Source organism: Mesoplodon bidens (assembly GCF_964165515.1).
Source record: "Mesoplodon bidens genome assembly, chromosome: 5".
Lineage (NCBI taxonomy): Eukaryota > Metazoa > Chordata > Mammalia > Artiodactyla > Ziphiidae > Mesoplodon > Mesoplodon bidens.
In genome coordinates this window covers 56612828-56636900 of record NC_138161.1, presented here as the reverse complement: position 1 = coordinate 56636900, position 24073 = coordinate 56612828, and the positions used below count along the sequence as shown (strand labels likewise).

Genomic DNA, 24073 nt, shown 5'->3' with positions numbered 1-24073 from the left:
TACTGGGGATCCATAGGAAACAGAATTGAGAAAACAGTAGGGGGCATGGGTGAAAAAGTGTGGAGAAATATGAAATAGTAATTAACCCTGGATTTCTCTAAAGTAAGTTTGAATTTAAAACTTATTAGCTTGAGCCTATAGTCTCTTAGTGTCAGCATGCTAGAGCTAGACGGGATTTATTTTTTTAATATCTTTATTGGAGTATAATTGCTTTACAATGTTGTGTTAGTTTCTGCTGTGTAACAAAGTGAATCAGCTGTATGTATACATACATCCCCATATCCCCTCCCTCTTGCGTCTCCCTCCCACCCTCCCTATCCCACCCCTCTAGGTGGTCACAGAGCACCGAGCTGATCACCCTGTGCTATGCGGCTGCTTCCCACTGGCTATCTGTTTTACATTTGGTAGTGTATGTATGTCCATGCCACTCTCTCACTTCGTCCCAGCTTACCCTCCCCCCTCCCCATGTCCTCAAGTCCATCCCCTACATCTGTGTCTTTATTCCTGTCATGGCCCTAGGTTCATCAGAATCATTTTGTTTGTTTGTTTGTTTTAGATTCCATATATATGTGTTAGCATATGGTATTTGTTTTTCTCTTTCTGACTTACTTCACTCTGTATGACAGACTCTAGGTCCATCTACCTCACTACAAATAACTCAATTTCATTTCTTTTTATGGCTGAGTAATATTCCATTGTATATAGGTGCGACATCTTCTTTATCAGTTCATCTGTTGATGGACATTTCGGTTGGTTCCATGTCCTGGCTATTGTATATAGTGCTGCAGTGAACATTGTGGTGCATGCCTTCTTTTGAATTATGGTTTTCTCAGGGTATATGCCCAGTAGTGGTATGGCTGGGTCATATGGTAGTTCCATTTTTAGTTTTGGGGTTTTTTTTCTTTTTTTTTTTTAGTTTTTTAAGGAACCTCCATACTGTTTTCCATAGTGATTGTATCAAATTTACATTCCCACCAACAGTGTAGGAGGGTTCCCTTTTCACCACACCCTTTCCAGCATTTATTTCTAGCATTTTTGATAATGGCCATTTTGACCTGTGTGAGGTGATACCTCACTGTAGGTTTGATTTGCATGTCTCTAATAATTAGTGATGTTGAGCATCTTTTCATGTGCCTCTTGGCCATCTGTATGTCCTCCTTGGTGAAATGTCTATTTAGGTCTTCCACCCATTTTTTAACTGGATTGTTTGTTTTTTTGATATTGATGTCCACGAGCTGTTTGTATATTTTGGAGATCAATCCTTTGTCTGTTGTTTCATTTGCAAATATTTTCTCCCATTCTGAGGGTTGTCTTTTTGTCTTGTTTATGGTTTCCTTTGCTGTGCAAAAGCTTTTAAGTTTCATTAAGTCCTATTTGTTTATTTTTTTAAATTTCTGTTAATCTAGGAGATGGGTCAAAAAAGATGTTGTTGTGGTTTATGTCAAAGAGTGTTTTTTCCTCTAAAAGTTTTATTGTGTCTGGTCTCACATTTAAGTCTTTAATCCATTTGGAGTTTATATTTCTGTATGGTGTTAGGTAGTGTTCTAATTTCATTCTTTTACATGTAGCTGCCCAGTTTTCCCAACACCACTTATTGAAGAGGCTGTCTTTTCTCCATTGTATGTTCTTGCCTCCTTTGTCGTAAATTAGGTGCCCATATGTGCGTGGGTTTATCTCTGGGCATTCAGTCCTGTACCATTGATCTATATTTCTGTTTTTGTGCCGGTACCATAATGTCTTGATTTCTGTAGCTTTGTGGTATAGTTTGAAGTCGGGGAGCCTGCTTCCTCCAACTCCGCTTTTCTTTCACAAGATTGCTTTGGCTATTCGGGGTCTTTTGTGTTTCCATATGAATTGTAAGATTTTTGTTCTAGTTCTGTAAAAAATGCCATTGGTAATTTGATAGGGATTGCACTGAATCTGTAGATTTCTTTGGGTAGTATAGTCATTTTCACAGTATTGATTCTTCCAATCCAAGAACATGGTATTTCTCCATCTGTTTATGTCATCTTTGATTTCTTTCATCAGTGTCTTATAGTTGAGTACAAATCTTTCACCTCCTTAGGAAGGTTTATTCATTGGTATTTTATTCTTTTTGTTGCAATGGTAAATGGGAATGTTACCTTAATTTCTTTTTCTGATTTTTCGTTGTTGGTGTACAAGAATGCCAGAGATTTCTGTACATTAATTTTGTATCCTGCAACCTTATGAAATTCATTGATTAGTTCAAGTAGCTCTCTGGTGGCATCTTTAGGATTTTCTATGTATAGTGTCATGTCATCAGCAAATAGTGACAGTTTTACTTCTTCTCTTCCAATTTGTATTCCTTTTATTTCTTTTTCTTCTCTAATATCTGTGGCTAGGACTTCTAAAACTGTGTTGAATAAGAGTGGCGAGAGTGGACATTCTTGTATTTTTCCTGATCCTAGTGGAAATGCTTTCTATTTTTCACCATTGAGTATGATGCTAGCTGTGGGTTTGTCATACATGGCCTTTATTATGTTGAGGTAGTTTCCCTCTATGCCTATTTTCTGGAGAGTTTTTATCATAAATGGGTGTTGAATTTGGCAAAGTTTTTTCTGCATCTATTGAGATGATCCTATGGTTTTTATTCTTCAGTTTGTTAATATGGTGTATCCCATTGACTGATTTGCGTATATTGAAGAATCCTTGCATCCCTGGGATAAGTCCCACTTGATCATGGTGTATGAGCCTTTTAATGTGCTGTTGGATTCTGTTCGCTAGTATTTTGTTCAGGATTTTTGCATCTATATTCATCAGTGATATTGGTCTGTAATTTTCTTATTTTGTGATATCTTTTTCTGGTTTTGGTATCAGGGTGATGGTGGCTTTGTAGAATAAATTTGGGAGTGTTTCTCCCTCTGCAATTTTTTGGAAGAGTTTGAGAAGTGTCGGTGTTAGCTCTTCTCTAAATGTTTGATAGAATTCGCCTGTGAAGCCATCTTGTCCTGGACTTTTGTTTGTTGGAAGATTTTTAACTACAGTTTCAATTTCATTACTTGTGATAGGTCTGTTTATATTTTCTAATTCTTCCTGGTTCAGTCTTGGAAAATTGTACCTTTCCAAGAATTTGTCCATTTCTTTGTGGTTGTCCATTTTATTGGAATATAGTTGTTTGTAGTAGTCTCTTATAAACTTTTGTATTTCTGCAGTGTCAGTTGTGATTTCTCCTTTTTCATTTCTAATTTTATTGATTTGCATCCTCTCCCTTTTTTTCTTGATGAGTCTGGCTAAGGGTTTATCAAGTTTGTTTATCTTCTCAAAGAACCATCTTTTAGTTTTATTGACCTTTGCTATTGTTTTCTTCGTTTCTGTTTCATTTATTTCTGCTCTGATCTTTATGATTCCTTTCTTTGTACTGACTTTTGGTTTTCTTTGTTCTTCTTTCTGTAGTTGTTTTAAGTTCAGGGTTAGATTGTATATTTGAGATTTTTGTTGTTTCTTGAGGTGAGATTGAATTGCTATAAACTTCCCTCTTAGAACTGCTTTTGCTGCATTCCGTAGGTTTTGGGTTGTCATGTTTTCACTGTCATTTGTTTCTATGTATTTTTTAATTTCTTCTTTGATTTCTCCAGTGATCTCTTGGTTATTTAGTAGCACACTGTTTAGCCTCCATGTACTTGTGTTTTTTACAGTTTTTTTCCTGTAATTGATTTCCAGTCTCATAGCATTGTGGTCAGAAAAGATGCTTGATATGATTTCAGTTTTCTTAAATATTCCAAGGCTTGATTTGTGACCCAAGACATGATCTATCCTGGAGAATGTTCCATGTGCACTTGAGAAGAAAGTGTATTCTGCCACTTTGGGGTGGAATGTTCTATAAATATCAATTAGATATATGTGGTCTATTGTATCATTTACAACTTGTGTTTCTGTATTTATTTTCTGTTTGGATGATCTGTCCATTGGTGTAAGTGGGGTGTTAAAGTCCCCTACTATTTTTGTGTTACTGTCAATTTCTCCTTTCATGGTTGTCAGCATTTGCCTTATGTATTGAGGTGCTCCTCTGTTGGATGCATAAACATTTATAATTGTTACATCTTCTTCTTTCATTGATCCTTTGATCAATATGTGGTGTCCCTCTGTATCTCTTGTAGCAGTCTTTATTTTAAAGTCTATTTATCTGATACAAGTATTGCTACTCCAGCTTTCTTTTGATTTGCATTTGCATGGAATATCTTTCTCCATCCCTTCACTTTCAGTCTGTATGTGTCCCTAGGTGTGAAGTGGGTCTTTTATAGAGAGCATATATATGGGTCTTGTTGTTGTATCTATTGAGCAGTCTGTGTCTTTTGGTTGGGGCATTTAATCCATTTACATTCAAGGTTATTATCAATATGTATGTCCCTGTTACCATTTCTTAATTGTTTTGGGTTTGTTTATGTGGATCTTTTTCTTCTCTTGTGTTTTCCGCTTAGAGAAGGTTCTTTAGCATTTGTTGTAAAGCTGGTTTGGTGGTGCTGAATTCTCTTAGCTTTTGCTTGTGGGAAAACCTTTTGACTTCTCCATCGAATCTGAATGAGATTCTTGCTGGGTAGTGTAATCTTGGCTGTAGGTTTTTCTCTTTCATCACTTTAAGAATATCCTGCCACTCCCTTCTGGCCTGGAGAATTTCCACTGAAAAATCAGCTGATAACCTTATGGGGATTCCTTTGTATGTTATTTTTTGTTTTTCCCTTGCTGCTTTTAATACTTTTTCTTTGAATTTAACTTTTGTTAGTTTGATTAATATGTGTCTTAGTGTGTTTTTCCCAGGGTTTATTCTGTATGGGACTTTCTGTGCTTCCCAGACTTGGGTGACTAATTCTTTTCCTGTGTTAGGGAAGTTTTCTACTATAATCTCTTTAAGTATTTTCTCAGACCCTTTCTTTTTCTCTTTTCTTCTGGGACCCCTATAATTCGAATGTTGGTGTGTTTAGTGTTGTCCCTGAGGTCTCTGCAACTCATTTCATTCTTTTTTCTTTATTCTGCTCCTTGGCAGTTATTTCCACCATTTTGTCTTCCAGCTCACTTATTCATTCTGCCTCAGTTATTCTGTTATTGATTCCTTCTAGTGTATTTTTCGTTTCAGTTCACTGTGTTATTCATCTCTCTTTTTTGTTCTTTAGTTCTTTTAGATCTTTGTTAAACATTTCTTGTATTTTTCTCAATCCATTCTATTTCCGAGATTCTGGATCACCTTTACTATCATTACTCTGAATTCTTTTTCAGGTAAATTGCCTATTTCCTCTTCATTTATTTGGTCTTATAGGTTTTTACCTTGCTCCTTGCTTTGCTGTCTCATTTCTTTTTTTTTTTTTTTTTTTTTATGAGTGGGATTGTGTTCCTGTTTTATTGGTTGTTTGGCCTGAGGCTTCCAGCACTGGAGTTTGTAGGCTATTTGGTAGAGCTGGATCTTTGTGCTGAGATGAAGAACTCTGTGAGACCTCACTCCAATGAATATTCCTCGGGTCTGAGGTTCTCTGTTAGTCTAGTGGTTTGGACTCAGAGCTCCCACCACAGGAGCCATGTGGGGTGCCCCCCCAAAAAAGAAAGAACAATAACAAAATAAAAAATAAAATTAGACTAGGAAGCTAAGAGATATAGAAAGAATATAAAATAGAAAGAATGTAAAAATAAAAATATAGATGTGTCAGCAACTGGAAGGTACATCAGTACCACAGTAATAAAAAAGAGGAGGAGGGAAAAGAAAAAAAAACGGGGTGGGGGGGTACGGGGAAGGCCTTGGCTGTGGAGACCAGGGCCTAAGCAAGGGCAAGGTTTGGGTGGTGGGCGGAGACAATGCTCAGGACCCACAGGGCTGGAAAAGGCCCTGGGGACTGTGCGGGGTGGAGCTTAGGCTAAGGAACAGAAGGGGCCCAGGTGTGCCTCCCACCCCTGGTCTCAGAGGGCAGGGGACCTCATCTGGGAGCTTAGCAGGCTTCCTGGGCTCAAGTGGGCAGAGTAAATGCCCTCCTCTCCTCTCCTGCTTCTCTGGTTTGGGAAGGGCCCTCCCACCTGCCTCTCCTGATCTCCCCAGCCTCCCTCCTATGCCCCCAGGACCCACATGACCTGAATGGGGCCTTGTGGGGGGGATACCGGCTTGGGAGCTCAGCAGGCTCCCTGGCCCGAGTGGGTCAGGAGATCGCCCTCTGCTCCTCTCCTGCTCTTCCTGGAGTCCCTCCCACCTGCCTCTCCTGATCTCCCTGGCCTCAGGGGCGCCAATCTTGTCTGGCCTCCACTTCTCCTCCCCGCCCCAGTCCCCCTGTGTCCTACCAGTTCACTCTGGGGTTCCTTCTGTCTCCTTGGGCATCAGGGTCTCCTACCAGTGGCTGGCAGGTGCCCTAGTTGTAGGGAGACGCTAACTCCGTGTCTTCCCACACCTCCATCTTGACTCCTCCCCCCAATAATGTTTGTATTTAATCTGGTATATATAAAATATTATAATTTCAATTTCTGTATGCAAAATATTGAGACATTTTACATTGTTTTTTTTCCATTCTAAATCTTTGAAATCCAGTGTGTGTTTTACACATATACCACATATCAATTTGGACTAGTGCCCAATAGCCACACGTGGCCAGTAGCTACCGTATTGGACAGTGCAGCTTTAGACTAAGATGTTGAGACCCAAGTAACACATCAGCTTAGACAACTTCTTTTTCTTTTTCCTTGGAGGTGAAATTTTGAAAGTTCTTTTACCAGTTAGAGAATTTAACATTTGATAACCTACTTTAGATTAGCTTTTCTATATTTTCCTAATTTATATTTTTTCTCATCTCATTCTAACATGTGGAATTCTTAATTTACACAGAAATGGAGGTTTTTTTCCTTTTGGAAAAAAATATCCAGCCTAATTACTGTTCTGCAATTGCTGGGAACCGTTTTGCCAACATTAATGTGCCAATGTCAGAAAGGAGGCTCAGAGTTGTTACTGGCAACTCCTCCTTTTCTTGCTGGCCTTGTCCTCTGCTTAACAACTGGTTTGAAAAACAATATCTTATACTATTTAAAAGCTTTGAGCTCAAATTTTCCAAAAGTTATCTCAGAGTGCCTTGGCATTTCAACACTAGCATCAGGAAACAATACATTATTAGAGGAATAATTTGACAACTAACTATTGGGGAAAATTCTTACTGTTTCCAGATTGTTTAATGAACCAGAAGCTTCTTAAAGCATTTAGGCAGTTAATTACAAAATAAAAAAATGGATCAGACCCAGGACATGTACAATTGACATGGAACATTGTTCACATTGGAATTTTTTGTTTGTTTGATTTTTCAACAAAAGTTTTCACACTTTAATCACAAGAGAAGTTTTTTTAAAGACAAGGATGGGGTTTTATGAGGAAGGATTATTGTAAAGAGGAGGCATAATTTCTATACCAAAGATGCTATACATTTCATGGCTTCTGATGTGAGCACCTTGATGGTGCCAAGAAGGGACAGCAGTATCTCCTCCTGGGGATGGGATAATAATGCCACTGTAGTTTTCTCCTCTAAAAAGTCAGTGGATTCTGACAATAACACCTAATTCCTCTTCACTAAGGGACTAGAAAAACATTAACTCTTAAGGCTGAAAGAATACATCTGGTCCCAAGGTGGATCTTTTTCTGATTCCTTTTCCATTTATGACTTCTGATCTTTGAACTTCTAATCAGGTACAGTTTACATAATCTTGGTTTCGAGAGCAAGTAATATAACAACTTTTTTACTGTTTCTTTTTCTTCTGGCTATTGTATCCCCTCAAAGCCATTGGGCATAATTTGACATCTGTCCAAAACAAGTTTCAAACCTTCCAACTGTGTAATTTTCACCTTTAGTCTTAGATGGTGTGGTCCTGCTGATTCTGAAAATAATTTAATTTTCTACATAGGAATAGGAAAATCCAGGCTTCAGACTTTTGTTTGGCCTCAGAGAAGAGGTTTCCTGGTATTATTTACTTTCTTCCAATTTTGTTTATTGTAAAATCAAAAGTAAAACAATACTTTTTAACTTTTTAAGGAAAAGAATTTCTACATCATAATTGATTATTTTTTTAATGTATTTATTTATTCATTTATTTAATTTTTGGCTGCATTGGGTCTTCGCTGCTGTACACGGGCTTTCTCTAGTTGCTGAGAGTGGGGGCTACTCTTCGTTGTGGTGCACGGGCTTCTCATTGTGGTGGCTTCTCTTGTTGCGGAGCATGGGCTCTAGGCGTGCAGGCCTCAGTAGTTGTGACACATGGGCTCAGTAGTTGTGGCTCGCGGGCTCTAGAGCACAGGCTCAGTAGTTGTGGCACACGGACTTAGTTGCTCTGCGGCATGTGGGATCCTCCCGGACCAGGGCTCAAACCCATGTCCCCTGCACTGGCAGGCAGATTCTTAACCACTGTGCTACCAGGAAAGCCCCTCATAATTATTAAGTTATTATTCCGTTCTAGTGTTTTTTAAGTGCAGTTTCTCTTTTTTCATTTATGATTTGCTTCTAAACTTTATTCTAAGTTATACAGTCTTAATAAGCCTCATTTCATAATGATTTCTTGATAAGTGACCACTGAACTGATTCGTCAAAATTTACGTAACAATTCCTGTATTTTTGGACAGTCTCAGTGTTTCACATTATTTGTGGATGATGTTGGAATAAACATATTCATACAGATTTTTTTTTTATTTTTTGAATTATTTTCTTAAGACAGATTCCCAGGATGGGAACCAGTGAGTCAAAGGGTCTGAACTTTGACACAGTTCTTGTGAATATTTGGTATCAGTTTTAAACTTAGGAATCAAACCCTTTATCGTTCTGCTTTGGGCTGAGTCTCTAAGAGCAGTAATCTGACCATTGGCAGGGCCATGTTTCAAGATAACAGTAACCTCATGAAAATTTCATTAGGAGTGATGTTTAAGCACAGGGCAGTGGCATGTGCTTTGGCAATGTCAGTCTAAAGACAACTTGTTTTCCCTTAAATTAAAAAAAATTGTATGTAGATAGATAACAGTCATCTCAGAATTTCAGAATGCAGATGAGGCAGAAGTTTGCATTTCATGTGTGATATATCAAACTGCAGTTTGAATCTGTGACTGTGGTATGTGGAGAATGCCAGGGAAGCGTACAGAGGTTCCAGGGTGACATGCAGAAAGTGAGTTGTATCTGTAGGGAAAGAATCATGTTGAATTATATCATGTTAAACTTAGTTCCCAGAAAGGGAAGAAGATGATATGAAAAGTAGCTTTGTAAGAAATCAGAAGAAAATCAAGAGTTTGGAATAAAATGGAGGTGCAGGGGAGGGCTGAGAATACTGAATATTAAAGAAATAAAAGTGGGCTAATAACAGAAAACAAGATGTTTCTTTAGGGCCTGCTTAGACAATTTTTGTTTATTAGTTTATGTTGTGGTAATTTTTAGAACTCTGAACCAAGTCCCACACCTCAAACCTTTGTAACTTTTCCCCCCACCAAGTTGTATCTTTTTCCTTTGAAGTAGTCCATTTGTGCAAAACAGAATCAAGTTAATCCATTTTCTCCTTCTCACTGGTGCCTGTTAGTAACCTTCAGTCACAGTCATACAAATTATTGAAATTTAGAGTCATTTTCAAAGGTCCTGTATTGATAGAGTGCAGTAGGACTAAGCAAATGGAAGATGACAGGCTGGTGGAGGATTTTAAAATGAGTCAGTGCCCATCACTACCTCATATGTGGTTAGTATAAATTGGCATCTGCAAAATCTGCAGGGTTGTAATTCTACTTCGGCATTCCTTACTCAGAGAGTTTAGGTAGATGCCAGGTGTGCAATTATAATTCTGTAATTTGGATGTTTTAAATTTCATTCATAAGACATACAGCTTTTTTATGTGGATACTGGTATGGAATTATAATTTCATAACTGAGATTTTGAAATTTCATGTAAGATATGCCAGTGAATCCTGGATCCATGTATTAGTTTTCTTTATTCTCTCCTATATCTCACTCTTCCTTGTTTACCTGGTGGTCCATCACCTGTTCCAGGGGCATTAATCTTTGGGGAAGAGGGTAGAATGTGTATGAAGGGAGGGGCTTCAAGTAGTACACAATATTAATTTATTGAAAACTATTCAAACCTGCATAAACACACAGATCAGAGTAATAGTGCTTCCTCATTCTCCACACCAGTTCCCTTAGTCTCTCTTCTTCTATAGAAATAATTCTGCAAGTTCAGTTTTTAAATATGTCATCTAGTTTTTTTCTAGTAATTGTCAGTTTATATTAGATTTAACTCAGACATTTTTCTTCTTAACCTTTTATTTTGAAATAATTTAGACTTTTCAGAAGGGTTGCAAAGATAATACAAAGAATTCCAGTATACCTTGCACTCTGATTCCACAAATGTTATTTTACCACACTTGCTTTATCTTTCAACCTCTCGCTCTTCCTCTCTTTATATGTACTATGAATCCATGGATTCTGTCTTATTCTCTTTATTCTAAGGGTTATAAACCATCACTATCAATATGAATTTTGTGTCTAAAGTTGTCCTAGATTTGGCTCTGGCTAGTAGGAGCCTGTTTAAGCTGAATCTTATGTTCTTTTCACGTCACCATCATTTTTGAACATTTCTGTACTTGCTGGAACCACAAGATGTTCCAGGCTCATATTATACTCCAATTTCCCCTGTCTGCAATAGGCCATTTCTCCAAGGAACCCTGGTTCTCTTTAGTAGATAATGCTGTATTTCATTTTAAAAGATGACTCTTTTAAAGATGGTATACTTAATTTTTGAAATAGCTGTATACTGATCAATTACTGTATGTCGGTATATAACAATTTTGCATAATATTCAGTTACTATACACTGTAATATAATGTATAGCATGATATTATACATCAACACTCTCCTATTGATGGGACTTCAGTTTTTTCACTCTTTTAACAATGCTGATCTTTATACTTATATTTTGGGGCACATGCACAAGTATTGATATTTCTTTAGTATTCTCAGAAAAAATATTGCCAGATTAAGTGGTGGTAATTTTAAATTTAAATAGTGCTAAAGTATTGTGTGAAATGCTTAAATTTTCTATGCACCTAACCAAGGGTCTGAGTTTTCTTAATGCCCTGATTCTTACCAGGAATTTATATAATCAATCTTTAAAATTCTGCCAGGTAGCAAACGATCAGAACCTAGGCAAAAGTCAGGGAACAGATTTTTCTTCACAGCTCTCAGAAAAACAAACTATGGTGACACCTTTTTCTCACACTTCTAGCCTCTAGAACTGTGAGACAATGAATTTTTCTTGTTTTAAAAAAATTTAGCGGGTAGATTAAATATTTCTCTGCACTCTAGTTTTCTCCTAATTATTGACAAAATTGAGTATATTTTCATGTTTTTGGAACACTTACTTTGCTTCCATAATTAGCTTATGTGTTTTGCTTATATTCCTTTTTTTTAAATAAACATTTTATTTCTAAATAGTTTCAAACTTAGAAGAAAGCTGCGAAAGTAAACATAGTAACAAGGAACACTTCTAGAGCTTTTATCCAGATTTACTTACTGTTAACATTTACATCATTTGCTTTGTCATTAGTGCTTCTTTCTTTTAATAACAAATTTAATCAGTTATACATATACATATGTTCCCATATCCCCTCCCTTTTGCGTCTCCCTCCCACCCTCCCTATCCCACCCCTCCAGGCGGTCACAAAGCACCGAGCTGATATCCCTGTGCTATGCGGCTGCTTCCCACTATCTATCTACCTTACATTTGGTAGTGTATATATGTCCATGCCACTCTTTCGCTTTGTCACAGCTTACCCTTCCCCCTCCCCATATCCTCAAGTCCATTCTCTAGTAGGTCTGTGTCTTTATTCCTGTCTTACCCCTATGTTCTTCATGACATTTTTTTCCTTAAATTCCATAGATATGTGTCAGCATACAGTATTTGTCTTTCTCTTTCTGACTTACTTCACTCTGTATGACAGACTCTAGGTCCATCCACCTCATTACAAATAGCTCAATTTTGTTTCTTTTTATGGCTGAGTAATATTCCATTGTATATATGTGCCACATCTTCTTTATCCATTCATCTGACGATGGACACTTAGGTTGTTTCCATCTCCGGGCTATTGTAAATAGGGCTGCTATGAACATTTTGGTGCATGACTCTTTTTGAATTATGTTTTTCTCAGGGTATATGCCCAGTAGTGGGATTGCTGGGTCATATGGTAGTTCTATTTGTAGTTTTTTAAGGAACCTCCATACCGTTCTCCATAGTGGCTGTACCAATTCACATTCCCACCAGCAGTGCAAGAGTGTTCCCTTTTTTCTACACCCTCTCCAGCATTTATTGTTTCTAGATTTTTTGATGATAGTCATTCTGACTGGTGTGAGATGATATCTCATTGTAGTTTTGATTTGCATTTCTCTAATGAGTAAAGGTGTTGAGCATCCTTTCATGTGTTTGTTGGCAGTCTGTATATCTTCTGTGGAGAAATGTCTATTTAGGTTTTCTGCCCATTTTTGGATTGGGTTGTTTGTTTTTTTGTTATTGAGCTGCATGAGCTGCTTATAAATTTAGGAGATTAATCCTTTGTCAGTTGCTTCATTTGCAAATATTTTCTCCCATTCTGAGGGTTGTCTTTTTGTCTTGTTTATGGTTTCCTTTGCTGTGAAAAAGCTTTTAAGTTTCATTAGGTCCCATGTGTTTATTTTTGTCTTTATTTCCATTTCTCTAGGAGGTGGGTCCAAAAGGATCTTGCTGTGATTTATGTCATAGAGTGTTCTGCCCAAGTTTTCCTCTAAGAGTTTGATAGTGTCTGGCTTTACATTTAGGTCTTTAATCCATTTTGAGCTTATTTTTGTGTATGGTGTTAGGGAGTGATCTAATCTCATACTTTTACATGTCCCTGTCCAGTTTTCCCAGCACCACTTATTGAAGAGACTGTCCTTTCTCCACTGTACATTCCTGCCTCCTTTATCAAAGATAAGTTGACCATATGTGCGTGGGTTTATCTCTGGGCTTTCTATCCTGTTCCATTGATCTATCTTTCTGTTTTTGTGCCAGTACCATACTGTCTTGATTACTGTAGCTTTGTAGTATAGTCTGAAGTCAGGGAGCCTGATTCCTCCAGCTCCATTTTTCGTTCTCAAGATTGCTTTGGCTATTCGGGGTCTTTTGTGTTTCCATACAAATTGTGAAATTTTTTGTTCTAGTTCTGTGAAAAATGCCAGTGGTAGTTTGATAGGGATTGCATTGAATCTGTAGATTGCTTTGGGTAGTAGAGTCATTTTCACAATGTTGATTCTTCCAATCCAAGAACATGGTACATCTCTCCATCTATTTGTATCATCTTTAATTTCTTTCATCAGTGTCTTATAATTTTCTGCATACAGGTCTTTTGTCTCCTTAGGTAGGTTTATTCCTAGATACTTTATTCTTTTTGTTGCAATGGTAAATGGGAGTGTTTCCTTGATTTCACTTTCAGATTTTTCATCATTAGTATATAGGAATGCCAGAGATTTCTGTGCATTAATTTTGTATCCTGCTACTTTACCAAATTCATTGATTAGCTCTAGTAGTTTTCTGGTAGCATCTTTAGGATTCTCTATGTATAGTATCATGTCATCTGCAAACAGTGACAGCTTTACTTCTTCTTTTCCGATTTGAGTTCCTTTTATTTCCTTTTCTTCTCTGATTGCTGTGGCTAAAACTTCCAAAACTATGTTGAATAAGAGTGGTGAGAGTGGGCAACCTTGTCTTGTTCCTGATCTTAGTGGAAATGGTTTCAGTTTTTCACCATTGAGGACGATGCTGGCTGTGGGTTCGTCATATATGGCCTTTATTATGTTGAGGAAAGTTCCCTCTATGCCTACTTTCTGCAGGGTTTTTATCATAAATGGGTGTTGAATTTTGTCGAAAGCTTTCTCTGCATCTATTGAGATGATCATATGGTTTTTCTCCTTCAGTTTGTTAATATGGTGTATCACGTTGATTGATTTGCGTATATTGAAGAATCCTTGCATTCCTGGAATAAACCCCACTTGATCATGGTGTATGATCCTTTTAATGTGCTGTTGGATTCTGTTTGCTAGTATTTTGTTGAGGATTTTTGCATCTATGTTCATCAGTGATATTGGCCTGTAGTTTTCTTTCTTTGTGACATCCTTGTCTGGTTTTGGTATCAGGGTGATGGTGGCCTTGTAGAATGAGTTTGGGAGTGTTCCTCCCTCTGCTATATTTTGGAAGAGTTTGAGAAGGATAGGTGTTAGCTCTTCTCTAAATGCTTGATAGAATTCACCTGTGAAGCCATCTGGTCCTGGGCTTTTGTTTGTTGGAAGATTTTTTATCACAGTTTCAATTTCAGTGCTTGTGATTGGTCTGTTCATATTTTCTATTTCTTCCTCATTCAGTCTTGGCAGGTTGTGCATTTCTAGGGATTTGTCCATTTCTTCCAGGTTGTCCATTTTATTGGCATAGAGTTGCTTGTAGTAATCTCTCATGATCTTTTGTATTTCTGCAGTGTCAGTTGTTACTTCTCCTTTTTCATTTCTAATTCTATTGATTTGAGTCTTCTCCCTTTGTTTCTTGATGAGTCTGGCTAATGGTTTATCAATTTTGTTTATCTTTTCAAATAACCAGCTTTTAGTTTTATTGATCTTTGCTATCGTTTCCTTCATTTCTTTTTCATTTATTTCTGATCTGATTTTTATGATTTCTTTCCTTCTGCTAACTTTGGGATGTTTTTGTTCTTCTTTCTCTAATTGCTTTAGGTGCAAGGTTAGGTTGTTTATTCGAGATGTTTCCTGTTTCTTAAGGTAGGATTGTATTGCTATAAACTTCCCTCTTAGAACTGCTTTTGCTGCATCCCATAGGTTTTGGGTCTTCGTGTCTCCATTGTCAGTTGTTTCTAGGTATTTTTAAATTTCCTTTTTGATTTCTTCAGTGATCACTTCGTTATTAAGTAGTGTATTGTTTAGCCTCCATGTGTTTGTATTTTTTTACAGCTCTTTTCCTGTAATTGATGTCTAATCTCATAGCATTGTGGTCAGAAAAGATACTTGATACAATTTCAATTTTCTTAAATTTACCAAGGCTTGATTTGTGACCCAAGGTATGATCTATCCTGGAGAGTGTTCCATGAGCAGTTGAGAAAAATGTGTATTCTGTTGTTTTTGGATGAAATGTCCTATAAATATCAATTAAGTCCATCTTGTTTAATGTATCATTTAAAGCTTGTGTTTCCTTATTTATTTTCATTTTGGATGATCTGTCCATTGGTGAAAGTGGGGTGTTAAAGTCCCCTACTATGATTGTGTTACTGTCGATTTCTCCTTTTATGGCTGTTAGTATTTGCCTTATGTATTGAGGTGCTCCTTTGTTGGGTGCATAAATATTTACAATTGTTATATTTTCTTGTTGGATCGATCCCTTGATCATTATGTAGTGTCCTTCTTTGTCTCTTCCAGTAGTCTTTATTTTAGAGTCTATTTTGTCTGATATGAGAATTGCTACTCCAGCTTTCTTTTGGTTTCCATTTGCATGGAATATCTTTTTCCATCCCCTTACTTTCAGTCTGTATGTGTCTCTAGGTCTGAAGTGGGTCTCTTGTAGACAGCATATATATGGGTCTTGTTTTTGTATCCATTCAGCCAATCTGTGTCTTTTGGTGGGAGCATTTAGTCCATTTACATTTAAGGTAGTTATCGATATGTATGTTCCTATTCCCAATTTCTTAATTGTTTTGGGTTCGTTATTGTAGGTCTTTTCCTTCTGTTGTGTTTCTTGCCTAGAGAAGTTCCTTTAGCATTTGTTGTAAAGCTGGTTTGGTGGTGCTGAACTCTCTCAGCTTTTGCTTGTCTGTAAAGGTTTTAATTTCTCCATCAAATCTGAATGAGATCCTTGCTGGGTAGAGTAATCTTGGTTGCAGGTTTTTCTCCTTCATCACTTTAATTATGTCCTGCCACTCCCTTCTGGCTTGTAGAGTTTCTGCTGAGAGATCAGCTGTTATCCTGATGGGGATTCCCTTGTGTGTTATTTGTTGTTTTTGCCTTGCTGCTTTTAATATGATTTCTTTGTGTTTAATTTTTGACAGTTTGATTAATATGTGTCTTGGCGTATTTCTCCTTAGAATTATTCTGTATGGGACTCTGTGCCTCCTGGACTTGATTAACTATTTCCTTTCCCATATTAGGGAAGTTTTCAACTATAATCTCTTCAAATATTTTCTCAGTCCCTTTCTTTTTCTCTTCTTCTTCTGGAACCCCTATAATTCGAATGTTGGTGCGTTTAATGTTGTCCCAGAGGTCTCTGAGACTGTCCTCTGTTCTTTTAATTCTTTTTTCTTTATTTTGCTCTGCATCAGTTATTTCCACTATTTTATCTTCCACCTCACTTATCCGTTCTTCTGCCTCAGTTATTCTGCTATTGATCCCATCTAGAGTATTTTTCATTTCATTTATTGTGTTTTTAATCGACACTTGATTCATCTTTAGTTCTTCTAGGTCCTTTTTAATTGTTTCTTGCATTTTGTCTATTCTATTTCCAAGATTTTGGATCTTGGAAATAGAATGTGGGATCATCTTTACTATCATTATTCTGAATTCTTTTTCAGGTAGACTGCCTATTACCTCTTCATTTGTTAGGTCTGTTGGGTTTTTATCTTGCTCCTTCTCCTGCTGTGTATTTTTCTGTCTTCTCATTTTGCTTATGTTACTGTGTTTGGGGTCTCCTTTTTGCAGGCTGCAGGTTCGTAGTTCCCGTTGTTTTTGGTGTCTGTCCCCAGTGGCTAAGGTTGTTTTAGTGGGTTGTGTAGGCTTCCTAGTGGAGGGGACTAGTGCCTGTGTTCTGGTGGATGAGGCTGGATCTTGTCTTTCTGGTGGGCAGGTCCACATCTGGTGGTGTGTTTTGGGGTGTCTGCGGACTTTTTATAATTTTAGGCAGTCCCTCTGCTAATGGGTGGCGTTGTGTTCCTATCTTGCTAGTTGTTTGGCATAGGGTGTCCAGCACTGTAGTTTACTGGTCGATGAGTGAAGCTGAGTGCTGGTGTTGTGATGGAGATCTCTGGAATATTTTCTCCGTTTGATATTATGTGGAACTGGGAGGTCTCTTGTGGACCAGTGTCCTGACGTTGGCTCTCTCACTCAGAGGCACAGCACTGACTCCTGGCTCCTCAATTTGGGATGATTTGTTGTCCATTCATGTATTCCACAGATGCAGGGTACATCAAGTTGATTGTGGAGCTTTAATTCGCTGCTTCTGAGGCTGCTGGGAGAGATTTCCCTTTTTCTTCTTTGTTCTCACAGCTCCCGGGTCTCAGCTTTGTATTTGGCCCCGCCTCTGCGTGTAGGTCGCCAGAGGGCGTCTGTTCTTCACTCAGACAGGACAGGGTTAAAGGAGCAGCCTCTTTGGGGACTCTGGCTCACTCAGGCCGGGGGGGAGGGAGGGACACGGAGTGCGGGGTGAGCCTGCAGGTGCAGAGGCTGGCGTGACGTTGCAGCAGCCCGAGGCGCGCCGTGCGTTCTCCCAGGGAAGCCGTCCCTGCATCCCGGGACCCTGGCAGTGACAGGCTGCACAGGATCCCCGGAAGGGGGGCGTGGACAGTGACCTGCGCTCGCACACAGGCCTCTTGGCGGCGGCAGCAGCAGCCCCAGCGTCCCACGCCCGTCTCTGGGCTCCACGCTTTCAGCCACGGCTCGCGCCCGTCTGTGGAGCTCCTCCAAGTAGTGCTCTTAATCCCCTCTCCTCGCGCACCAGGAAACCAAGAGGAAAGAAAAAGTCTCTTGCCTCTTCAGCAGCTCCAGAGCTTTCCCAGATTCCCTCCTGGCTAGCTGTAGCGCACTAGCCCCCTTCAGGCTGAGTTCTCGCCGCCAGCCCTAGTCCTCTCCCTGCGCTCTGACCGAAGCCCAAGCCTCAGCTTCCAGCGCCGCCTGCCCCGGCGGGCGAGCAGGCAAGCCTCTCGGGCTGGTGAGTGCTGGTCGGCACCGATCCTCTGTGTGGGAATCTTTCCACTTTGCCCTACCCAGGTACATGGGGAGTTTCCTGCCTTTTGGGGGGTCTGAGGTCCTCTGCCAGTGTCCAGTAGGTGTTCTGTAGGAGTTGTTCCACGTGTAGCTGCATTTCTGGTGTATCTGTGGGGAGGAAGGTGATCTCCGCGTCTTACTCTTCCTCCATCTTCTCCGGAAGTCCTGCTTATATTTCTATTATGTAGTTTTTCTTGTTGATTTATAGGAATATTTAATTTAGTCTAGCTATTAATATTTTGGGTGTTAAATATGTGGAAAATATTTTCCTCCAGTCTGACACTTGCCCTTTTTTTTTTTTTTTTTTTTGCGGTACGCGGGCCTCTCACTGTTGTGGCCTCTCCCATTGCAGAGCACAGGCTCCGGACACGCAGGCTCAGCGGCCATGACTCACGGGCCCAGCCACTCCACAGCATGTGGGATCTTCCTGGACCGGTGCACAAACACATGTCCCCTGCATCGGCAGGCAGACTCTCAACCACTGTGCCACCGGGGAAACCCTGCCCTTTTTTTAATTGAAATGTTCATTGAGATAATTGTAGACTTACATGCAGTTATAAGAAATAATACAGAGAGAGGCCATGTACCCTTTACCCAGCTTATCCAGTGTTGGCATTTTGCAAAACTATAGTGCAGTATTCCAACCAGGATATTGACATTGATACAGTCCACCAACTTTGATGCAAATCCATCAGTGCATCAGCACAAGGATCCTTCCTTTTGCTTTTTATAAATACACATACCTCCTTTTCTCTCTCCCCACTTGACTTTTAACATTGTTAATATTGTCCTTTGTCTTATAGATATTTTTGATTTTTTGAGGTCAGTTCTGTCAGTGTTTTCCTTTCTGTGCTTCTTACTTTTGCATTCTAAACTCCGAAAGACCTTCCTCAGCCAAATGTGTTTTTTCTTATAATCTCTTTTAACATTTGTAGTTTATTTCTGTATAGCCTTTTAATCCATCTGGAATTTGTTTTTGAAGTGTGCACGCATGGGGAAGGATAGATTAATTTCATGTTTTCCTCATGGATATAGCATTTTTAAAATAGTCCAGCCTTTCCTACTTATTTGAAATGCATTGTCAGTATAAACTAGATTTCCACCATACATGGATCTGATTCTAGACAATCTGTTCCTTTTCAGTGATGTAATTTTTTATTCCTGCCCCATTAGAATTTCTAAATTACTATAGCCCTTATGATCTGTTTTGTTGTTTAGTAAGGGAAGTACCCCTAAGGTCTTCTTTAAATTGTCTATGCTTGTAGATGTTCTTTTCTATATGAATTTTTAAAATAAGCTTTTTAAGTTTTATTATAAAAAATTCTTGGCATTTTGATTGGTAGTCCATTGAACTTATAGATTAATTGGGGGAAAACTAGCATATTTATGTTTTGGTTCTTATTCCTGTCTTCTGTTATATAGCTGAGTGGAGTTTTATAACAGCATAATATATCAAACTAATGAAGAACAGAGCTTTGGTAATGAGACTGTCTTCAGTTTATACTTCTACCTCCTGTGTTATTATGGGGAAGGTAGTTAACCTCACAGAGCCTCAATTTACTCATTTGAGAATGCTAATAATAATAATAATAGTATTATATCACAGGTTGTTGTGAAGATTAAGCAATATATGATGTAAAAAGTGCTTAAAACACTTCTTGGCACATAGTTCATACCCAGTAATTGTTAGCTGTTATTATTTCTTCATATAGCTCTTGTATATTTCTTTTTTTTTAGATTTTGAATTTTATTTTATTTATTTTTTAATACAGCATGTTCTTGTTAGTTATCCATTTTATACATATTAGTGTATATATGTCAACCCCAATATCCCAATTCATCACATCACCACCCCTCCCCCCAGCTTTCCCCCTTGGTGTCCATATGTTTGTCCTCTACATCTGTGTCTCAATTTCTGCCCTGAAAACTGGTTCATCTGTACCATTTTTCTAGGCTCCACATATATGCATTAATATACGATATTTGTTTTTCTCTTTCTGACTTACTTCACTCTGTATGACAGTCTCTGGATCCATCCACGTCTCTACAAATAACCCAATTTCTTTCCTTTTTATGGCTGAGTAATACTTCATTGTATATATGTACCACATCTTCTTTATCCATTCATCTGTCGATGGGCATTTAGGTTGCTTCCATGACCTGGCTATTGTAAATAGTGCTGCAGTGAACATTGGGGTGCACGTGTCTTTCTGAATAATGGTTTTCTCTGGGTGTATGCCCAGTAGTGGGATTGCTGGGTCACATGGTAATTCTATTTTTAGTTTTTAAAGGAACCACTGTACTGTTCTCCATAGTGGCTGTATCAATTTACATTCCCACCAACAGTGCAAGAGGGTTCCCTTTTCTCCACACCCTCTCCATCATTTGTTTGTAGATTTTCTGACTGGTGTGAAGTGATACCTCATTGTAGTTTTGATTTGCATTTCTCTAATAATTAGTGATGCTAAGCAGCTTTTCATGTGCTTCTTGGACATCTGTATGTCTTCTTTGGAGAAATGTCTATTTAGGTCTTCTGTCCATTTTTGGATTGGGTTGTTTGTTTTTTTAATATTGAGCTGCATGAGCTGTTTATATAGTTTGGAGATTAATCCTTTCTCCATTGATTCATTTGCAAATATTTTCTCCCATTCTGAGGGTTGTCTTTTTGTCTTGTTTATGGTTTCCTTTGCTGTGCAAAAGCTTTTAAGTTTCGTTAGGTACCATTTGTTTATTTTTGTTTTTATTTCCATTACTCTGGGAGGGGGATCAAAAAAGATCTTGCTGTGATTTATATCAAAGAGTGTTCTTCCTATGTTTTTCTCTAAGTGTATTATAGTGTCCGGTCTTACATTTTGACCTCTAACCCATTTTAAGTTTATTTTTGTGTATGGTGTTAGGGAGTGTTCTCATTTCATTCTTTTACATGTAGCTGTCCAATTTTCCCAGCACCACTTATTGAAGAGACTGTCTTTTCTCCATTGTATGTCCTTGCCTCCTTTACCATAGATCAGTTGATCATAGGTGCATGGATATATCTCTGGGCTTTCCATCCTGTTCCATTGATCTATATTTCTGTTTTTGTGCCAGTACCATATTGTCTTGATTACTGTAGCTTTGTAGTATAGTCTGTAGTTAGGGAGTCTGATTCCTGCAGCTCCATTTTTTTCCCTCAAGATTGCTTTGGCTATTTGGGGTCTTTTGTGTCTCCATACAAATTGTAAGATTATTTGTTCTAGTTCTGTAAAAAATGCCATTGGTAATTTGATAGGGATTGCATTGAATCTGTAGATTGCCTCGGGTAGTACAGTCATTTTCACAATATTGATTCTTCCAATCCAAGAACATGGTATATCTCTCCATCTGTTTGTGTCATCTTTGATTTCTTTCATCAGTGTCTTTTAGTTTTCTGAGTACAGATCTTTTACCTCCTTAGGTAGGTTTATTCCAGGGATTTTATTCTTTTTTTGCAGTGGTAAATGGGCGTGTTTCCATAAGTTCTCTTTCAGATATTTCATCATTAGTGTACAGAAATGCAAGAGATTTCTGTGCATTAATTTTGTATCCTGCAACTTTACCAAATGCATTGGTTAGCTCTATTAGTTTTCTGGTGGCCTCTTTAGGAATCTCTATGTATAGTATCATGCCATCTGCAAACAGTGACAGTTTTAGTTCTTCTTTTCCAATTTGTATTCCTTTTATTTCTTTTTCTTCACTGATTGCTGTGGCTTGGACTTCCGAAACTATGTTGAATAATAGTGGTGAGTGTGGGCATCCTTGTGTTGTTCCTGATCTTAGAGGAAATGCTTCCAGTTTTTCACCACTGAGAATGATGTTTGCTGGGGGTTTGTCATATATGGCCTTTATTATGTTGAGGTAGGTTTCTTGTTTGTTGTTTCTTGAGGTAGGATTGTATTGCTATAAACTTCCCTCCTAGAACTGCTTTGCTGCATCCCATAGGTTTTGGATAATCATGTTTTTGTTGTAATTTGTCTCTAGGTACTTTTTGATTTCCTCTTTGATTTCCTCAGTGATCTCTTGGTTATTTAGTAAAGTATTGTTTAGCCTCCATGTGTTTGTGTTTTATACATTCTTTACCCTGTAATGGATTTCTAATATCATAACGTTGTGGTCAGAAAAGATGCTTCATATGATTTCAGTTTTCTTAAATTTACTGAGGCTTGGATTGTGATCAAAGATGTGATCTATCCTGTTGAATGTTCCATGCACACTTGAGAAGAAAGTGTAATCTGCTGTTTTTGGATGGAATGTCCTATAAATATCAATTAAATCTGTCTGGTCTATTGTGTCATTTAAAGCTTGTGTTTCCTTATTTATTTTTTGCCTGGATGATCTGTCCATCGTTGTAAATGAGGTGTTAAACTCCCCCACTATTATTGTGTTACTGTCAATTTCCTCTTTTATAGCTGTTAGCATTTGCCTTATGTATGAAGTGCTGTTATGTTGGGTGCATATATATTTATAATTGTTGTATCTTGTTCTTGGATTGATCCCTTGATCATTATGTAGTGTCCTTCCTTGTCTCTTGCAACATTGTTTATTTTAATGTCTGTTTTATCTGATATGAGTATTGCTACTCCAGCTTTCTTTTGATTTCCATTTGCATGGAATATCTTTTTCCATCACCTACTTTCAGTCTGTATGTGTCCCTAGGTCTGAAGTGGGTCTCTTATAGACAGCCTATATATGGATCTTGTTTTTGTATCCATTAGGCGAGCCTGTGTCTTCTGGTTGGAGCATTTAATCCATTCACATTTAAGGTAATTATTGATATGTATGTTCTTATTACCATTTTTAACTGTTCTTGGTTTATTTTTGTAGGTCCTTTTCTTCTCTTGTGTTTCCCACTTAGAGAAGTTCCTTTAGCATTTGTTGTAGAGCTGGTTTGGTGGTGTTGAATTCTCTTAGCTTTTGCTTGTCTGTAAAGCTTTTGATTTCTCCATTGAATCTGAATGAGATCCTTGCTGCGTACAGTAATCTCGGTTGTAGGTTCTTCCCTTTCATCACTTTAAATATATCATGCCTCTCCCTTCTGGCTTGTAGAGTTTCTGCTGAGAGATCAGCTGTTAACCTTATGGGAGTTCCCTTGTGTCTTATTTGTCATTTTTCCCTTGTTGCTTTCAATAATCTTTCTTTGTCTTTAATTTTGTCAGTTTGATTACTGTGTGTCTCAGCCTGTTTCTCCTTGGTTTATCTTGTGTGGGACTCTCTGCACTTCCTGGACTTGGGTGGCTATTTCCTTTCCCATGTTAGGGAAGTTTTCAACTATAATCTCTTCAGATATTTTCTCTAGTCCTTTCTCTCTCTCTTCTCCTTCTAGGACTCCTATAATGCGAATGTTGTTGCGTTTAATGTTGTCCCAGAGATCTCTTAAGCTGTCTTCATTTCTTTTCATTCCTTTTTCTTTATTCAGTTATGCAGTGGTGAATTCCCCCATTCTGTCTTCCAGGTCACTTATCCGTTCTTCTGCCTCAGTTATTCTGCTATTGATTCCTTCTAGTGTATTTTTCATTTCAGTTATTGTATTGTTCATCTCTGTTTGTTTGCTTTTTAATTCTTCTAGGTCTTTGATAAACATTTCTTGCATCTTCTTGATCTTTGCCTCCATTCTTTTTCCAAGGTCCTGGACCATCTTCACTATCATTATTCTGAATTCTTTTTCTGGAAGGTTGCCTGTCTCCACTTCATTTAGTTGTTTTTCTGGGGTTTTATCTTGTTCCTTCATCTGGTACATAGTCCTCTGCCTTTTCATCTTATCTGTCTTTCTCTGAATGTGGTTTTTGTTCCACTGGCTGCAGAATTGTAGTTCTTCTTGCTTCTGCTGTCTGCCCTCTGGTGGATGAGGCTATCTACGAGGATAGTGCAAGTTTCCTGATGGGAGGGACTGGTGGTGGGTAGAACTTGGTGTTGCTCCAGTGGGCAGAGCTCAGTAAAACCTTAATCTGCTTGTCTGCTGATGAGTGGGGCTTGGTTCCCTCCCTGTTGGTTGTTTGGCCTGAGGCGACGCAACACTGGAGCCTACCCAGGCTCTTTAGTGTGGCTAATGGCAGACTCTCAGGGAGCTCTCGCCCAGGAGTACTTCCC

General features: G+C 38.3%; 1 protein-coding gene across 1 annotated transcript in view; it reads left to right on the top strand.

Moving 5' to 3' along the window:
• The window catches only part of MORC1 (MORC family CW-type zinc finger 1), a gene marked incomplete at both ends in the record, with an annotated part of 188250 nt that overhangs the window by 24443 nt on the left and 139734 nt on the right, over positions 1-24073 (top strand). The gene's annotated exons all lie outside the window — the stretch shown is intronic.